The sequence below is a fragment of the Triturus cristatus genome, chromosome 7, assembly GCF_964204655.1.
Source record: "Triturus cristatus chromosome 7, aTriCri1.1, whole genome shotgun sequence".
In the NCBI taxonomy this organism is placed as follows: domain Eukaryota; kingdom Metazoa; phylum Chordata; class Amphibia; order Caudata; family Salamandridae; genus Triturus; species Triturus cristatus.
The window spans coordinates 124,586,210-124,606,453 of NC_140590.1; the positions used below are offsets into that span (position 1 = coordinate 124,586,210).

Genomic DNA, 20,244 nt, shown 5'->3' on the forward strand with positions numbered 1-20,244 from the left:
AGAGCAAATGTAAGGATGAAAGAGCCAGCACTCTGACTTGCACCACACGGAGAGAGAAGAGAGGCGTCATCTCTACTCAAATACAGCACATCTGCTTCTCCGTCCTGCTGCTTTCGGCTGCCATGTGCCAATGCACACAAGAATAAGCATGGGGCTAACTTTGATTACACTGTAGTAGCTGGAGTAATTCGAGTAATTTTGTGTTACACTTTGACGCAGAATTACCGTGGATAACATGATGTAGCCAGCCCACGCAATTAAGTGTTATTTGGGGGAAATCCGACTGCAAGAGCTCCTTTAGCGACCAAGAGCGGCTGCTCGCGCAGCTGTTTATGGCCCGTTGCATTATGGGCCATTTACTTAGCACGAAATGCATCGTTGCATCTGTTTTGAATGCAAGGGTGCATTTTGTGCTAAGAACCTGGCACTATATGCCGGGAGTAAGTTTGGGAAAATCATTCCGCAAGTGCACATTTAGCGAGCGTGAGCGGCTGTTCATTTTCTGTTGCATTTAGTGCTATTTCTTAGAGCAAAATGAACCCTTGTGAGGAAAATTGCACTAAATTACTCTTCTTGCATAATTCTGCTTAATCGTGTAGAATTTCTAGTTAATTGCATGAGACTGTGCTACACTGAATGAAGCATAAGCGCGCTGTGGGGGCACCTAAGGCATGCCCGTCTGTGCCCTTCAGCATCCCACAGGTGGCCGGCGCCGGCCATGCTGCCATTTTCAGCTCAGGTAGGAATCAGACGCTACATTACAGTTGTGAAAAAATGCTGAATTTGAAAGTGCCACAGCCTCTCATAATATAACCACTAATATGGAGTCATGGGTTAACTCTAAATGCCCTGGGTGCAGCTGCTGGGTGCAGCTGGACGCCTCCCCGGCCTCCAGCTGAGTGCCCGTGCCCCCTTCTCTCAGCCAAGATGCCTAAATACGTAAATCCGTTCAGAGATATTTTATTGAATACTCAATCGCTGCACAACATGCAACTCAAATTTTTGATCTGCTGGTAGATGAGGGGCTGTATCTCCTGTTTCTTACTAAAACATGGCTATCCAAGTCCTCAAACCCCTCTATTGCGGCGGCCATTCCTGAGGGATATAAAATCATAAGGAAGGACCGCCCAAATGGGAAGGAAGGCGGTATGGCCATCATCTTTAAAGAAGGATTGGACTGTGTCCCTCTCTCACTAGAGCCGATGGAGGGAGCTGATTCCTTAGGTTTCTACTGTTTCTTATCCCCCCAGGAATGCCTAGCAGGGACATTAATGTATAGATCCCCTGGGGCTCTCTGAAATCTCCTGCCTTCATTGAATGAAGTTATCACTCCCCTCGTGATTAAATATGATCAGTTCCTCCTTCTGGGTGATTTTAATTTACACATGGACAAACACACTGATCCGAACACTATCTACCTGTCTGAAATCACGGCGGCGTGCAATCAGACACAGTCCATCTCTGCTCCCACCCATAATTTGGGGCATACTCTCGATCCGATATTCTGTAGCACAGAATTAAAAACGGACATGCCGTTCCTCATCACTTGGTCCGACCATTTTCCCATCAACTTTAAGATACCTGACCCAGACGGTGGTTTTCCCACTCAGGCCTATAATGACTGAACACAAATATAGATCTTTTCATAAAATATCTCTGCCTTCGCTTAGGGGGGCCTTTGGAATTATCTGTTCTTATACAGGTCAGCCATCTTGAATGTGACATCACCGCCCTAGATTGCTGGCGTAAGTCCAACTTGGAAAACGCCACTGCACTGTCCTCACGGACCTTTAGGGGGACCCGCCCGCCCGCTCCTTGGTTTAATGAACGACTAAGAGCAAGTAAAAGGACGTGTAGGCTTCTTGAAAGAAAATGGCACAAATATCACTTATTGGATGATAGGAAAATCTATGAGTGCCCAGAAATCCCACTGCCTTCTGGTAAAGGAGGCTAAAATGAATTTTTTACAGGCAAAGATTGATACTGCTCAAAATAAAGGGAAAGAAATCTTTAATATCGTGAAATCCTTTACCTTCCCTGGGGCAACAAAGAAAGAATCCCCACACTCAGCTGAATGTACTCAGAAGGTTGCTATGTCCCTCCACATTGAGATCACCTTAATTCAACAACCCTTTGTGGAAATTACGGAAGAGATCCTAGTGACAGACACGTAGGGCCAACTTGTTGCCGTCTCCTACGTTAGTAGAGTTTCTTAAAATAATATTTGCCGCCTCACTCCACTATCTTCAGTCCAGCTCTCTAAGTGATGCCTGCCCGGCTAAACTACTTGCCTCCCTTGCACCTACGATCAATGTGACAGTTAATATGGTATTGAATTCTTCTCTTTCGGCTGGTAAAGTGCTACTTAGCTGTAAACAGGCCAAAATCCTTCCACTTTAAAAAACCCTTCGACTGACCATGATGATCCAGCCAACTATAGGCTGATATCTCTCCTTCCGTCTCTTTCAAAAGTTCTGGGAAAACCTTCTCAATCTGGCTTTAGGGCCAACTTTAGCACTGAGACTACCCTATTGGAAGTAACCAAGTATATTCGAGGAATACTGAATCAGGATGGAAGGGATGTCCTGATATTGCTCGGTCTGTCTGCAGCATTTGATACTGTCCTGCACGAGAGCCTCATTGACAGATTGAGGAATCTGGGAATCGGCAGGACAGTATTGACCGGTAGCTCTGAAATTAATATCGCTACGCCGGACGGGGCTTTGTTGTAAATATCACGAAGCCCCGTTAGTGAAATTCCACAATGAAGTTTCACGAGGCACGCCCACCTTGCATCTTATTAGGGATGCGAGGCGAGGCGGTATGAAACCGGGCTCTAATGCAAGGAAACACACGCTAGCGTGTCCTTGTAGATAGAGCGATAATATTATCGCCGCTTTTCGTCTGAAAACGGACTCTAAAGCGGCGATAATATTCTCGCAAGCCTTGTTAATATGCCTCCAAATTATTTCTTCCTGGAAGGTTATAAAACCTTTTTGTGGCAGCTTTGTCCACTGAGTTGGGGCGGGCCAAAGGTGGCCTAATTATCTTTGTTTCCTTGGACCTGAGTGGGCGTATGAAGGACCATTGCTGAGGATTACTGCTGTTGCAAGGGATGAAAGTAACTATAAGTGTCCTTGTGCCATTTGCAGTAATCAATTGTTATAACACTAAAGCCTGGATGAAAGTACCAACCAATTTCCGTACATTAAGCACTACTATCTATGTCCATATGTCATCCAGGAGGGTGGGGCTATAGAAGATAATTCAGGTGGGGGGCGTCAATTGTCACTTCTGTATAAACTGTTTGGGTCCCACTTGCAGTAGGTCCAAGTGCACGCAGACGGACGTTCTGAGCAAAACACTATTTTAAATAATTATAATTTGTTTTTTTTAACTTAAAATAAAGTCCTTAGTGCTGTTAATCCTAGCGTTCCAGCCATCTTTAGGGGTAGAGAGGGCGCTTCGATAATTGATTTTAATTTTGTATCAACCCTCTGTTTGTCCCTCATTGATAATTTCAACATTGTGCATAGTGTCATCAGTGATCCTAAAACCCCTTTTGCTGGCATTGAGTGGGACAGAGAGTGGCACCAGGAACTTACATCGGACGTGTTTTACCACCAAATATTGGGGGAGGTGTGTCATATGGTCCCATGTGCCTCCTCAGTTCAAAAAGTCCCTTTTTTCTGAGTGGTCAATCCTAAGTGCCTTTGAGGGCATCCCACAGAAAGTGTCCATATTACTGATGGCCCCACAAGGCAGGAAAGGTCCTGTGAGACTAGATGGTTTGGTAGGAATTGCACCAAGGCCTTATCAAAACCGAAGGCGGCCCTAAGAATGATCCCAGAGATGAGGTCACAATTTGCGCCTGTCACAGGGTATATAAAATGGATCTTGCTACCTGCAAGGTTCAGCTGAGATATAGAGTGTGGGAGGATCTAGCACAAACCTGTGAAGTAGGGGCTAGCTCTTTTTTCTGGCTGGTAATAACCTGTCCCAGTCTTGCTAGTGACAATGATCCTGTTTTATGCCATCACATAACCGAAGAACAGTGGGTGGCCTACTTTAAGGGGATCTATTATGGTGAGTCAGAGGGCAAGGACCTCCCACAGATTGCATCCTTTTCAGGACAACCAGACATTGTTTTTACACCAGAGGAAGTGGCCAAGGGTATTCAGGCCCTATTGCGTGATAAAGCACCAGCGCCATACAGGATCCCCCCGGATTTGTGTCTGGGTGATACTGAATTCTGGGCCCCTCTTTAAACAATGGTTCTTAATGTAGCAGTACAAGAGGGTTCGCCATCATAATGGGCTTCTTCAATAATTGTTCCCAGCTTTAGGAAGGGGGACAAGGACAATCCGCAATGCTATCATCCTAATTATTTGATCGATGCTGTGGTAAACGTCATGGGCAGGTTGGTGCCTGAAAGGCTGGTGAGTTGGGAAGATGAGCATAATATTATCTCTGTTGTCCAATATGGGTTCAGGAAGAGTAGATCAACAAATTATCAATGCATTGACCTATATTTGATCAGCAACAAGTATACTGTTGCTAGCCTCGAATCCATCCGCCTCGCCTTCATGGACTTAATGTCCGCGTTTGATAGGGTCAACCGTGGAAAACTCTGGTTTTTGTTTCCTGCCTTGGGGACTGATCCCAATATTGTGCATTTGTTGATTGACTCAAATGCTCACAGAACAGTTCTGTATGGTAATCCCAGAGGGGGGCTTGTACTCGAACCTCGAAGCAGAAGGGTACGCCACGTATGCATCCTTACCACTTTCCTGTTTATGCTGTATGTCAATTGTCTGGAGCAAGCCCTCTTGTCTGCAGGAGCTGATTGCCCGTGGTTGGGATCAAGATCATTAGTTGTCTTATTATACGCAGATGATGTGGTCCTGATGGCAAGGATTGCAGTGGGCCTGCAACTGTTGTTGTACAAGTTTGAGGATTTTATGGAGAGCTTGGACTGCGCATATAACTTCAGCAAATCATACGTGATGGTCTTGGGCCAGAGAAATATGCGTTCAAAAACATTTAAGGTGGGGCCGCACACACAGCTTCAGTATTTTTGTACCTCAAAGTTTTTTCTTATCGCCATAGTAACTGGACACCCCTGGTGGACTCCTAAAATAGTGGAGCTTGTTAAGGCATCGGCCTCTGTCCATAGATTTGCACAGTGATTGGGGTCTCGCCCACCATGTGCCCTAATTAAGGTGTATAATGTAAAGAGTGCATCTAAGGTACTACACAGCAGGGAGGTGTGGAGGTGTATGAGAGCTGAGAGCATTCGCTTGTCGAAAATCTCTTTCTAAGGCGGGTGCTTCAGGTTCCCAACAGCACCTTGGCATTCTCTGTACATGGGGAGTCCAGTACATAGCTGACATGATTGCTTGTAGGCCATTAACCTGCTGGATCAAGATATGGACAAGTAGGGAATCTCAGCTGAACAAGCTGAATTTGAAGTATTGTTTATCCATGACTCCTGCCACCAAGATTCTATGGGTGGCCTACATTAAGGGTGTTTTTTGGCAGCCTGGAAGGAGATGATGTATTCTTTTGCCCAACTACCACGAGCTTCACAGACGTAAAATGGGTCAGAAACACATTTTTTGGAAGGCCAGGCACTCTATTGAGAACAATTTGAGCTTGCAAAACCACAGTCAGGGGTAGCATGTTATTAAAAACGGCACAGCTCATGGAACCATATTTGCGTAGTCTGGGGAATGACAGGGACAGATTCTTACTGGACGGATTTAGATTTAATCTCACTGAGAGGCCGGAACCCCCGAGCTTCCTAAGACCCTGTGGCTGTGATCATCAGTCCCCACAGGATACTTTACGTTGTTTTGTCAGCAATTTACAGGCTGGAAGAAAATGTTCATCAAACCTCTACTGATATCTCTTAATCTCAGACAAGCACAACCAGCCCTGTTGTTAACTATTTCCCAGGACTGTTGTTTTTAAAGGCTGCAATGAGAGAAAGAGACTCCATGATTAACTAATCATGCTGCTAGACTTTGCCTTTTAAGATATGTTAGTCATTTTAGAATACCTTTATGCAAGTCTAATTTTTATTCTGTAACATGTACCTAACCTGTTTTGAAACACAAAGAGATAATGGACGGAGCGCTGAAACTTTTCAGACACTCACTCCCAGTCACAGATCTAGGTTGAATCCATCATCATTCTTTAGCTCTCTCCGCCACCCCAGTTCAGACGGGGAACAACCTTTACAACGCAACTTTTACAACGCACTACCATTACAACGAAACTGTTACAACGCAAGTGGATTTACAACGCATGCCATTACAACGCAAGTCTTTACATTGACTTGCGCTAGATGGCGTGCTAACATTACAAATAGTGTAGTTTACTATCCCAACACCTTCCCTACTGTTAAGTGGACTGGAGTTGGAATAGTAAATTACACTTTTCTAATGTTAGCACGCCATCTAGCGCAAGTCGATGTAAAGACTTGCGTTGTAATGGCTTGCGTTGTAAATCCACTTGCGTTGTAACCGTTTCGTTGTAACAGCATGCGTTGTAACAGCACGCGTTGTAACGTCATACATCCGTTCAGACATACCTATATGCAAATCAGTCTTGATCCTGTGCCTCATGGGAGCAGTCCAGCCCGAACTGCCAAGCCATGTCTTCCCTGGACCGGAAACAAGCATCCTGGGACCGGTTTCGGGCTAACAGCCCTCATCAGCCAGGCTAGCTTGAATCCAGTGGCAAAGTGAGCAAGGGACCCACGTCTGGACATACCCTGCCAACTTAGGGCGAACAAAGCAAACACAAAGAAATAATGGACGGAGACAATTGATCAGAATGGGGATGGGGAACATGGCGGCCGGAAGCTAAACGGCCGCGGACGAGCTCCCCTTGATGCCTGCCCACCAGACTCTCATGGGAACCCGGCGAGTGTCTTAGAAGCTGAAAGATGATTTTTTAAGATACATATCGGCGGCAGACCCCCCCCCCCAACCTTTTTGGCCTCTTTTTATTGATTGTTAACCTCTTCCCCTTCTCCTGCTGGGTTTAGTGTGGATTGTCAAAAGGGAGACACTCATGCTTTTGTCCTTTTCTTTTGTGTGGTGTCTCGTGTGCCAGCCCTTGGAGTCGCGACTGGTGTTTGGGACGTGGGGCGGTATCCCGCCACTGGAGCTCTCGCTGCTGCGCAGGCGCGTAGCTAGTGGGGGGCGGTGGGGGCGGACCGCCCCAGGCGGCACTGTTTTTAGGGCGGCCGCTCAGCACTGGTGGCCCGTTGCGGCTGCGGCGGCCTTTATAATTTATTTAGGGACAGATTTGACTGTCCCTAAATAAATTATAAAGTCCGCCGCGGCCGCAACGGCGCGCGCGGCCGGCGGCCCAGTTACAAAGTTAAACTTGTCTTCAAGCAGCGCGGTGAGCGCGCTGCGCACTGCACGCACCTGACCAGCAGACCTACTTGTTTGTGGTGCGCCAGTGCGTCAGCGCCTGCTGCAGTGCTGCCTTGCCATCATGACGTCGGTCGGTTCCGGTTCGGCAAGACTAGAGCCAGGACTTCGTATTGGTCACCCAGCCTGCTCCAGGGCCTCGCGATGAGAACGTTACGTAGTGGTGACGCGTCACGCGCTTCACCACTACGCACTCGTGAGGACCCAATTCTGTGCTGCACAGGTCGGAGTCGGACTGTCGGAGAAAATACGTTTGTTTATTCCTATTCCCCTTTCCTGACCCCTGCAGCTGCTTATCGCATCAGGCGGTGACACAGAGTTCGACTAGTAGGTAAGAGAATGTGTTACTATTTTTTTTCTTTTAAAAATATGTGCAGGCCCAGCAGGACACATACTTCTGTGCACGTCATTTAAACAGTTTTTATCCTTCTCATGGCCGATGCAGGACACAATATGACAACGCAATTCAGAATGCCCAGATAACGCTAGTGATTAATGATCCTGCTGGAGAGCAATCGTTTGTCTGTTGGTAGTTTTTAAGTGCAGATGAACTGTATTTTATGTGGATAGCTCAGTGGGTTACTCCCTTTGTCACAGAGATCCTTGTGTTACTTGCAGTTCAGAAGTTACAATCCTAACATAGGACAGTGACCAATGAACTGTCATCAAAGAGCTGCATACAAACATGAATGGTATCGTTTTTTTGTTTTGTGATATAGTTAGAGCTTCCTCAGTCTTTCATCATTCTAATGTTGCTAAAATGAGTATGTTTGATGCATTTTTATCAGTAAAGCTGATCCCCATGGAATACTCTTTTAAATCCTAAGGTTGTGTTTCCCCAGACCAAATCCTCTCAAAATGTATGGATAACATGTGATTCCTACACCTTGTAATCCTCATTGGCTTATGTGACATTCCCTGTAGACTGATTTACATACTTGTATGATTGATTGTCTCTGTATAATGTGTTTGTGGTGTAAAGTGCTGACACACTACACTACACTGATATGAGTAGCGCTAAACAACAAATGCATATGAGAGAGGGGCTACGGAGCGATGAGGGGCACTGGTGGAGGGTGGCAGTGAGGGAATCTGAGGAGGAGGTAGTTGGAGGGGCTGTGGAGCGATGAGGGGCACTGGTGGAGGGTGACTGCAGGGCTCGAGTCGGGGTACCAGGCGGGTGGACGGTGTCCCCTCACTTATTTTAACGGGAGCTCGATTACTGGAGCAAATGGAGCCACACATTTACTCTTTGGCCTCTCTGGGGGGAGATTGGAGCTCATTCAGAACGCTGCTCACGCGCTGGCTTCTCTGATGCAATGGCATCTAAGGGGTGAGCGAGGGGAGGCAATGAGTCTGATGGTGCAAGCCACTTTCGTGACATTACTTCCTGTTGTGACGTCAGCATCCCCATACTTCTTTTTTTAGGACTTGTGCCCTGGGTGACAGTGAGGGAATCCGAGGAAGAGGTCATGGTGTCGAGGGGGAGCTAGGGTGAGATGAGGAGCACTGGTGGAGGGTGGTAGTGAGGGAGTCTGAGGAGGAGGTCATGAGGGGGAGAGGCTGCAGAGAGATAAGGGGCACTGGTGGATGGTGGCAGTGAGGGAGTCCAAGGAGGAGGTCATGAGGGGGAGGGGCTATGGGGAGATGAGGGGCACTTGTGGCGTGAGGCAGTGAGGGAATATGAGGAGGAGGTCACTAGGGGGGCCATGGAGGGACGAGGGGCACTGTTGGAAGGTGGTAGTAAAGGTATTTACAGAGAAAGAGGTTATTAGTGTGGCGCCAAAAAAGACTTTCGCATCAGCGCTAAAGCCGGCCCTGTCATGGCCTTTCTGTTTTTGTTTATTTAATTAGCAGTCGGGTCATAAGGGCTACTGTGGAACATGCTTTAAAGTGCTGCTAATTATATTTACTGCTATATTCAATGTTTTAAGTTTTAAGGTGATTTTACTAATGTTTTTACCGGGAAAAAGCAAAGTGGAGCCCGATAGTGCCTGATATGGGGCTGGGGCCCAAGGTCAGCTGTGAGAAAAGGTGCACTGGAGAGAGGAGTAGTGGATAATCAAGCCTGTAAGGGAGAGCGTTGCCGAGTCCGGGGTCAGCTGGAGGTAGTAATGAAGAGGGATCCTCCATGAAGGCTCAAACAGATGGAGCCTGAGTAGTATCACTTGCCTGATACTCCCACCTCAAAAAAATCCTCTTCCCATTAAAGGAACATTACATGGAAAAAGCACTTTTTGTGAGTGATAATATTTAGAAAGAGATTTGGAAAAGAGTGAATTTTACTGGTCCTTATAAGGCTAAGAAGAGATAAAGGAGGGCTCTGAAGCAGGCCTGCCCAGACATATATGCGACAAATCGAGCCCACAGTGGCCCACCCAAATGCACCCTTGGCCCACCCAAATAAAAATTCCTGGAGCCAGGCCTGATGTGTGGCAAAAATATTTGTGCATGTTTGTTATGTGGCATTGCTCTGTGGTGGTGACTGTTTTTAAGCTGCCTCATCTGGAGGCATCCGACTGGGCCTCAGTGGGTTTATCCTGCTGCCTACGATGCATGCTAGTATTTTACAATGAACATTTATGTGCGATGGGGATAGTGATATGTATGGTTAGGGTTGAATGGCCACACAGTGTTAAAGATCCTCAACCCTTTACGTTCAAAGAATGGGTGAGCACAGCTCTAAACGGTTTGAAGCTGAAAGGCTCTCCACAGAGAAGAGGCATGGGGCTTCAGAAAGCATTCCATAAGCGATCAATGACTGGGTGTATAATAATGTTAACAGACAAATCTTGTGGTTCCAGCATCTGAGCAGTACTTCCAAAATTAAGACCCATTACACACATTAAAATCCCACTCCACATTGAGGAAGAATGTAACAGCTTGGACCCAGGGGCTTAGTTGATCCTCGACCATTTACATTCAAACAATGGATGTCTGGAGCTGACAGCATGGCACTCCACAGAGCAGCCCTGCCCTGGCACTGCCTCCCAGCCCGTGTCTCTCTCGGCAGTGGCTCCCTTCCTGTGTCCTGGGTAGACTTGGGGGTAAGTTACAGGCTCAGGCCACAGGACAGGCGGCTCTCAGCTTCCCACCATTGGCTGCACTTCCAGCCCATTAGGAAAATGAAGACCCCTCTCCGGTTGCCCGAGCGGCTAATGCCGTTTTCTGGAAACCCTCCTCATTCTCTTTATCACTCCCTGGCCTCTCTCCCTCACACTGGCCCTCCTCATTCTCTTCCTGTCTCGCCTGTTGGTCGCCCCCCTAAGTATGTGCATCTACAGTCCCTCTACCAATTTGCCTGCCTCTACTCCTTCATTACCTCCCGCTGCTCTCTGACACAAGCCTGACCATGTTATTGCACGTTCTTTTTTCTTCCTGCATCGCGTCCTCTTCCATGAGGTTCCCTCCCTGTCCGGAGTGTGTCTTGCTGTGCATTGCCCTCCCAGGTTCTTTTGTGTCCTCCGTCCCCAGACGTGAACCAACCCCTGCCATAGAGACCCTGGCTCTGGCTGCCACCACTGTGGAGTGCTGCTGGAGGCTGAGTGAGGTAAGAGCTAAACGTTTTCAGAGGGGATATTTAGTGAGTGGCAGAGTGGCAGCATAGCTGCCAAGGTTTCAGATGTGTGACATTTTCTCATAACTTCAGTGTAATTATGATTGACATTTCAACGATTATGAGCATAGCTCCCAAGGTTTCAAATTGCTATGTGTGACATTTTCATAATTCAATTGTAGTTGTGAGTGACATTTCAACGACTATGAGTGACACTTCTTTGCGAGCAAAACTCAAGCAATGAAGACGAGGGAAACATATATATATATATATATATATATATATATATATATATATATATATATATATATATATATATATATATATATATATATATATATCAGTAATTACACCCATTTGAGCAATGAGAAACTCTAAGAAGACTAAAACTGGTACAAATGTCTGCGGCGGCGGACTCATAATTGCAATAAAATTATGAAAATATCACACCCAGCAATCTGAAAGCTTGGCAGCTATGCACTTTGAGGCTGCTCTTTACCAACTGACGTTGGAACTACTCAAAACAACAATGTACAGTAGAACTCTTCTTACTGTGTATCATCTGTGACTTGTCCATGCACATCAAGGGTTGAATCTCTTTGGCAGTACCCCCATATAAGTCATGTAGATTGCACAATTTTCTTCTCTAATGTATAATTCAGATGTAGCTTACTCAAATTATTTTAACTTATGTTGGTAATAGATTTTAATGGGCACATATAACAGGGGGGCACAGTAGTATAGCACAATACAGCCCATCCCATAATCTCCATGATTATCTCATGTACATCCAGGGTTCGATTCCCTGGCTTTACATCCCTTAATTTTCAGTTTGATTGTTATTGTCTTCTTTAATTTAGCCATAATGTATGTGTGGTATTAGTTTGGCAATATATTTAAATAGACACACCTAACAGCATCTCATGTAAGTTTAGCATAATGCAGCCTACCTGGTATGCTCAAGACTCACCTCTGTACATCTACTTCCTTTAATCTAGATGTATTTCACTTAAATTTTAGCAGCTGACAATCACACTTAACATGCTTGATGTCGTCTTTGTCTTGTATCTATTTATTTGCCCTGCACATTTCTTTATTTCGAAACATTGACCATTCTTGGCCGACATCACTGTGGTTTAATATTTCTTGTTTCTTCTGAATATTCAAGGAGTGCCGCAGCGCTGGAACAGTTTGTCCCGGGTCTTGGATAGAGTTGAACAAGTTCCCATGGCCCCCACAACTGTGTTTAAGGATTGTTATCATAATGTGTCGCCCCTCCCTGTATTTTAGCTTTGGGCTCCCAGGCAGGCTGTGCACCATGTGTGTGCTGAGGCTGCTGTGAAGGAGAGATGCACTATTACAAGCTGGTTTTGGGTACCAAGAGCACACGTCTTTTCATTCCCAGGGAGTTGGTTGCTGCTGCTTGGAAGTAATGACAGGGAGCGGCCCCTGGATGTTGCCTTTGGGCCACCAGAGTGGGCTTTGTATCTGGTCTGTGTTGGCAAGGTGGAGCTGACTGACCCCTTTATGCTGCGTTTAGTTTTAAGGGCACACAGTGAGTCATTCCCTGTGAATAATTAATTTGCTGTTTTTGAAAGATAAAGAATCACAGGCTTCGACACTGTTAAGTTGGTTTTGGGTCCCCAGAGCACATTACGTTCGTGCAGGTCCCAACTGCTTTAATGGTGGGACCATGATATATGGTCATTTAATGTCAGCTGTAGATGAAGGTTACATGAACAGTGTCATGTGTGTGCATGTTTGCATTGTGTTGAGGGGATTACCAGGTAATTGTTCACGCAGCTCTCTGATGGATGTCATATGAGGTTTTTCTGAGTCCCCAGATAGATCATGCAGTCTGTGTGTTCTCTTTTGTATTGCCAGTCACCGGTGTATTCAACTGTGTAGCCTTGGACCGTGTCATGTATGTGCATGTAACTTGCATGATCAAGGCAACTATTCGATGCGATATTACGTTTTTTTCGGACCTCTTTGAAGTGCATGCCCTCCCGCCGGGGGGGGCGGCAATCTGAGGGATAGCCCCGGGCGCCACAAGCTCTAGCTACGCCACTGCTGCTGCGGGCTGTTGGTGCGGCATGGGAGTGGAGGCGGCGGATTCTCTGCTTGCAGTTTCGGGTCCTTCATGGTAGAGTCAGCACCAGTGAGTATGCTGGGGCTGCGGGCAGTGAGCAGACAAGATTGAGAGTGCCTGGGAGCCGGGGCGAGGTAGGAGACCGTCTTTTCTTCAATGCTGATAAGAATCGAAGTGTGACTCAGGAGCACTATTGGAGCGGGAGCGGGTTGGGTCTGCCAGAGCCTGCGGGGACTGTTCTGGAGGTGTATAGTGAGGTCCACGTTGCTCAGGCGAGTTTGAGGAAGAGGGTTTGGTTTATTCCGTGGGTGGGTCTTCAAAGCTGTATGGAAAATAAGGAGAGTAGTCTCCCGTGCAATGCCCCCCACAGCATTCAACAGAGCCTCAAACCAACTGTGTGTCGGTATACTCTCCGCAATAGGACTGTAAAATTTGATACAGGTACTGATTCCGTTATCCATACTCGCGCCTCACCCCCAGTTGCAGAGGTAAGGGCCACTGCCAGGCAGGGCAAGGGGAAAGCCACCACAGAGAATACTTCTCCGGGGAGTGGTAGAGGGAAGGGAAGGGCCAAGAAAGCTCTATCCTCTAAAGTTAGAGTAAGTCCCTCCTTGAAGACTTTTTACAAAGTACTATCTGCTCCCTCAGATAAGGGATTAATAAAAAAAACAGTATGGCATCTCCGTGTGCACAGATAGTCCATCTGCAGATTCCTCCCCCATCTAAAAAAAAATCTTGTCTTTTACCCCGCTGCCGCCTTCATCTGGGGGAACGAACGTAGCGAGTGCACTGGTTGAGCCACCGGTTATCATCCACCCCTCCATTGATATATCTAATTAGTACTTGGTTTTAGAAAATCAAGGTAATCAAGACAATATTCTGGAACCTTCTCAAGCATTGGCGACGGCTGATGCGGAGGTGGTATCGTTTTCAGTTTCTAATCTTACTGGTATTCCCGATCTACCGGATTTATCCAAAAAGGATTCCTCCAATATTGTGGGGGCCGGATCACTAGCAGATATCTTGATGGCTTTAAGGGACAATATAGGGAGAAAATGTACTATTTCTGAAACCAACCAAGCCTCAATTCAATCCTCATGCGAGGCATTAGCTTAAAAAGTCGAAGAAGTGTCACAAAGAACTGATGTCCTGGAATTTGAAATCCCAAAAATAAAGAAAGCCCTGCACTGCTCTTCAGTGGAAATGGACAAATTAACCCATCAAAATAGGGAGCTGAAAGACGACATGGAGCGTCTTGAAAACCATGCTCGAAAAAACAACTTAAAAATATTAAATGTTCCTGAAGACTTGGAGGCGGGAGATATATTTTTATTTTTTATTTTCCCTCTTAAAAGATACAATTCTTAAGGACTCTCCGGAATTTGATCTAGCCCAGGATATTCAGCGAGTCCATCGGGACCGTACAAGAGGAATCCTGCAAAATCTAAGCCAAGGAAAATCTTAGTACATTTTCTTACATACTCCTTAGAGGAGAAAAATGTATCCCTGGCCGTGAGAGCTGGCTTGGTTAAATGTAATTCCTCTTCTAGCCCATTCTCCTTTTCCATTAGGTCTGACATATCACACATCACAGCAACGAAACAGTGGGAGTTGGGTAAAAGAATGACAGTCTTGAATTCACTGGGGGCTAAGGTACAACTAAGATTCCCGGCATCGCTTCGAATTATGTGGAACAACCACATGTATATGTATGTGCGACAGATTGAGGAGGTAGATACCCTCATTGATAAAATCAAGAGGAGGGTGAGGTATAGACTGGGGGGATGGGTTCTATCTTAATCTAGTAAACATTACTATGATCATCTCGCAGGGTTTCATAGAGTGGATAGCTTTATGATTTGTATAATTGCATTTTTGATAGCGTCAAGGGGACCCCGCCCCTAGGGCTCATGCCCGGAGGAATAGGGGGGGTTTCCCAGGGTAGTAAGGGGATTCACAGGGGCAGGGATGGGTTGAGAGAGGTAGAGGAAGCACTTGTGGGGGTGCATTGGGAGAAAATCAAAAAAATGTCCTCAATCTCAAATTTGTTTTAGAAACTAAGCCATCCTTAGATCATTTGAACATTGTCTTCTTACTGGGCAGATTCTGCTGCCTTAATGAGTAATACAATTACATTTTTCTCATGGAATATCAACGGGCTCAGATGTCCACGTAGGCAGAGATTGGTTTTGAAGTATCTTGAACAATCTTCTGCCCAGATTTGCCTCCTTCAAGAGACCCATCTGAGCCATTCGGAATGTAAGATCGTCTTTGGCAAATACCGTTGGATTGAGCTTTTTTGCTCCTCTGAACAGGTTGCACATAATAGGGGGGTTGCAATTATGATCAGATCAGGGGCAAAGGGTAATATTAAATCAGTCTCCTCGGACCAAGGGAGATGGATTATAGCACAGGACTGAATTAACAATAGTGTCATTTTACGGCCCAAATGTCGACGATCCAGCATTCATCTGTAATATGCAGGCTAAATTAACAGACATCACTACCCCAATAATTATCGGAGGAGATTTTAATGTCCTTCTTAATCCTATATGAGACAGATCTAATCACAGCTATCATGTAGGAGCCCCACGCATTCGCCAAGCAATGATCAACATGATACATGATCTTGGGCTGGCTGATGTTTGGAGGGCCTATAAGCGAGACAAAACAGGTTTTACCGTTTTTAGCAAAAAATATGGTCACTCTTCGTGGATAGATTATATCCTAACTGATAGGCTGGGTTTAGAGAATGTTGGCGATATCTCTATTCTACCTAGTATTCTTTCTGACCATGCCCCTATCTTTTTTTCTTATGTAGGTGGTAGACAGAGTCTTAGATCCAGGTGGACCCTGAAAAGGGCAATGCTTTCTAATGTTGAAATAATTAGTGCACTTAAAGCATCCACTATAGATTACTTTGCCCTCAATATTGGTTCGACCTCCCTAGACTTTGTCTGGGATGCTTTTAAAGCAAATTTACGTGGTCAGATTCATAGTCTGATCTGCTCAAAAAATAGGGAAGAGTTAATGGAATTTCAGAAATTAGAAAAAGAGATAGGGAAGTTGGAAGATGAGAGGCTGAGTAGCCCTCAGTTATCCACTGAAAAATTGGCACAAGTCAACAATGATCTTGATCGCCTCTGCCAGGAATATAGGGAAAAATTGGAACTAAAAGTAAAACCCCAGTGGTCAGCTCATAACATGCAGCACTATGAATACGGTGAAAAGGCGGGGGCTCTTTTGGCTTGGAAGGCGCGGGAAGATCGAGCCAAGAACAATATAAGCGAATTAACCATCGATGAGAGTGGAGCAACCTCATATAAACAGGAGGATATGCAAAGATGTCTCCTCTCTTTGTTCTTGGACCTGAATAGGGAAGAGATTACCCTCAGCCCAGAGAATATCCAAAACTGTCTGAGGCTTAAAGAATTACCAGTTTTAACTGAGGGTAGTCGAGCTTCCCTAGATGAGTGTGAAATAAAAATGCATATTAAAAAGATTAAGAACAACAAGGCTGCTGGGACTGATGCTCTCCCATGTGAGGTTTATAAAATTCTTCAGGATGAATTGGCTCTAAGGCTGTGTGAATTATTTAACTATGTCTACAGCTCAGAAGGTGGAGCTCCGAACTCATGGAAGGAGGCTACGATCGGCCTTATTTTAAAGCCAGGAAAAGATCCTCTTAAAGCCGATTCATATAGGCCAATCTCTTTATGAGCATTTTGGCAGGGAGATTGGTCAAGCTAGTCCCGCAGCTGATACATATGGACTAAAAGGGCTTTATCCCCGGGAGGTATATTCAGGAACAGACCCTACAGTTATTCGATAGTATTGATCTGGCTGTGGTCCGGTCGGTGCCTCTGGCGGTGCCAGCATTTATCATGGCTAAGGCATTCGATCGTGTCTGCTGGGCCTTCCTGTGGGAAATCTTAAAGACAATGGGATTCGGTCCAATTTTTATACAGACAATGATTAACTGTTATCAAGGCGCCTCAGCAGTGATTCTGTTAAACGGCACCAAGTTTCAATATTGTGAGGGGAACGAGGCAGGGCTGTCCCATCTCGCCCTTACTTTTTGATTTGTATATAGATCCTCTTGCCCAAGCAATAAGATTGGATGAATCAATTGCCCCTTTTTAGTGTCCATCTTTATAGCAGCAAGTTAGCCCTCTATGCGGACGACTTGCTGCTGTATACTGACAATCCAGCCGAGGCTCTTCCAAGAGTGGAAGCCCTTTTGGGGGAATTTGGCTCATACTCACGATATCTCACAAACTCCTCCAAGACACAGGTAATGTGTTGGAACGTTGACAATTGGGTTGGAAAAATAAGCAAGGAATTTAGATACCTTGGGATAATCATAGTTAACAACTTAGATGACATCCCCAAGATCAATCTAAAGAAGGTATCTAAGGAGATCGACTGCCTTTTTGTAAGATGGAAAAACCTGCCTCTGACAATATACGGCAGGGTTAATTTGGTAAAAATGGTCATCTTACCAAAATTGACCTACCTATTCAGCACCATCCACCTTGATTTTCCATGTAGCGATATAAGTAAAATCCAAAGTAAGATAGGCAGTTTTATTCGGTCTTTTAAACTACAAGGCTCTCATGGAAGAAGTTAAGGCGTAAGCTTCTGAAAGAGGGCCTTGCACTCCCTGATAGACTTTGGTATTCTTTTGCTTTTCAGTTTAAAAACATTCGGACACTACTTGGCACGGCGGGGGGATCCAATTTGGGGAAGATACTAAACGAAATGGTTATTTTTGAGGGTGGTGGAGAGGGTTTTTTATATAAGTTTGGTGCGCCGAGATTCTTCAAAAAGGTCCGCCTGAAAGTTTTAAATGCTGCTTTAAATGTACGTTCTAGGGTCAGAAAAAAAATGGGGTATTGGCTACTACTCCGATTTTGCTCCTATTTGGGATTCCCCTGGGTTACCCATTTGTCTGGAGGATAGTCTTGCACTTCCTATTAAGAATGACGGTATCCTGATCTGGTCCAATCTTATATCCTCAGATGGAATTTATCCCTGGGAGTTATTAAGGTCAAAAATAGGATATTCTTTCTCAAGATTTAAATATTTACAACTGGCCTCCTGGTGCACAGCAGAGAAAGACTCCATTGCTGGAAATTGGGAAATTGAGCTTCGGTGTCAGAACACAAATCTCATAAAAAAGGAGGTTGGGTTTTGGTATAAGAAGCTGCAGGATGCCGACGATACAGATTTTCCCCCACAACATGTAGCTTGGAACATGTCAGCCCTGGATGCCATTGCTGTAGATCTGTATGAACCCTCTTTCCAGACATTATACAAATTGGTTAAACCAGCCTCGTTAAAAAATAACCACTTCTACGTAATTAACAGGCTGAATTATACCCCCATGAAAATAGCTAAATTTGCTCCTCTTTCCTCCTCAAAATTTCCAAGATGCGATTTCTCCCCGGCTGATGACCTACATATATTTTTTGAATGTGGTACATTTTTGGCAGAATGTGGAATGCGCACTTGGTGCTATTTTTAAAGTCAAGTTCAATTTGAATCTATCCATAGTAATATTTGGCATTGATAGCAACTTGATGACCGTATTGTCGGTAACACAAAAAGGTTTGCTTCTGTACTTGATTCTTATTGCTCGGAGGGAGATTTGCAAGTTATGTAAGGATTCACAGCCCCCGTTGTATGAGAACTGGCTGAGGGCCTCACTGGGTATGGCTCGCTTGGACCTGGGACATTTGAATGATAGTGGGTACAACATCTGGTCACAGTTCTTAGTATGGGGCAAAGAACTGCCAACTTGAGGCACAGGTTCAGACTGATTTGCATATGGCCATGTCTGAACTGGGGTGGCGGAGTGAGCTAAAGAATGATGATGGATTAAACCCAGATCAATTGACTGGGGGTGAGTGCTTGCAATGTTCAACAATCCGTCCATCATCCTCTTTGGTTTTCCTAACCTGTATTTATGCATCAAATTTATTAATTTTTTTATTGCTTTTCGAGTGCTTTCAGGGTTATAACATAACCGAAGAAAGACTATTTGATATTTATATTGTTAAAAACATGTGCTATAATTTACTTTTTATTTCTTTTAATTACAAATATATATTTAAAAGGCCTCTAAAAATGACATTGACTAATTTTAGTACTTTTAAAATAAATAAAAATAATATATTAATGCTATCATCACTAATAGTTGATTGTTAATGAAAAATGTATCCTGTTTTTTAAAACATTGTTAAAAAAGTATAAAATAAGTGTTTGAATATGTAAAAAATAGACATTTATGTTTAAAAAAAGTTATACTATGTGTACAAATCCAAATGAGTACCATTACATTTTGTGATATGAGAAACATGATATATAAGCCATACTGGGGAAAGTGTTAAACTTTGAGAAATGTTTATTTATCATTCCAACTCCAATGTAAGCCATGTTTAGGAAAATGTTGGACATTTAGGATTGTGTACACTACCGTCTGCTACCTGTCTACCTGCTGCCCTCAGTTTGTCCCTCTTCGGCTCATTCCTTGCTCTGTTTTGCCTTTTCTGCTTGTTTTTCTGCCCTCTGTTTTGTCTTCCCTGTTCATTTTACTGCCCTCTCTTTTGTCTTTTCTGCTTGTTTTCCAGCCCTCTGTTTGTGCCTCCTCTGCCTGCTTCTTGCTTTGCTTCACCTTTTCTGCTTGTTTTTCTGCCCTCTCTGTTGTGCTTTTTCTGCTTGCTTGTTTTTCTGCCCTCTGTTATGGCTTTTTCTGCTATTTTCTTCCCTCTTCCCACCTACTCCTTAAGACCTGCCGCAGAGGGAGCTGGCACAATGGAGACCTCGCACCCAGGGGTGACAGTGCCAGGTTCTACAAATGCTGAATAATTGATTGACCCACTCCAATCTAAGCCACTCTAGAGAAAGTGTTGGACTTTAAACGCTGTGTATTAGTATTACAACACCAAAGTAGCAACCTTAATAAAATACATATAACTATATACATTTTAAATGACGTTTCCCCATTGCAATGCACACAACATAAATAGAAAATTAAATTAAAATAATTATTACTATAAAAAACTCAAAAACCCTCAAAACAATAACATATTTTAAATTATTATACTGATAAATCAATGTAAGAATTAAACTGATATATACAAACA

The 20,244-nt window shown here is 44.6% G+C and overlaps 1 protein-coding gene across 1 annotated transcript in view; it reads left to right on the top strand.

Moving 5' to 3' along the window:
• Nucleotides 1-20,244, top strand: part of LOC146809008 (sialic acid-binding Ig-like lectin 13) — a 349,688-nt gene that overhangs the window by 254,461 nt on the left and 74,983 nt on the right. The gene's annotated exons all lie outside the window — the stretch shown is intronic.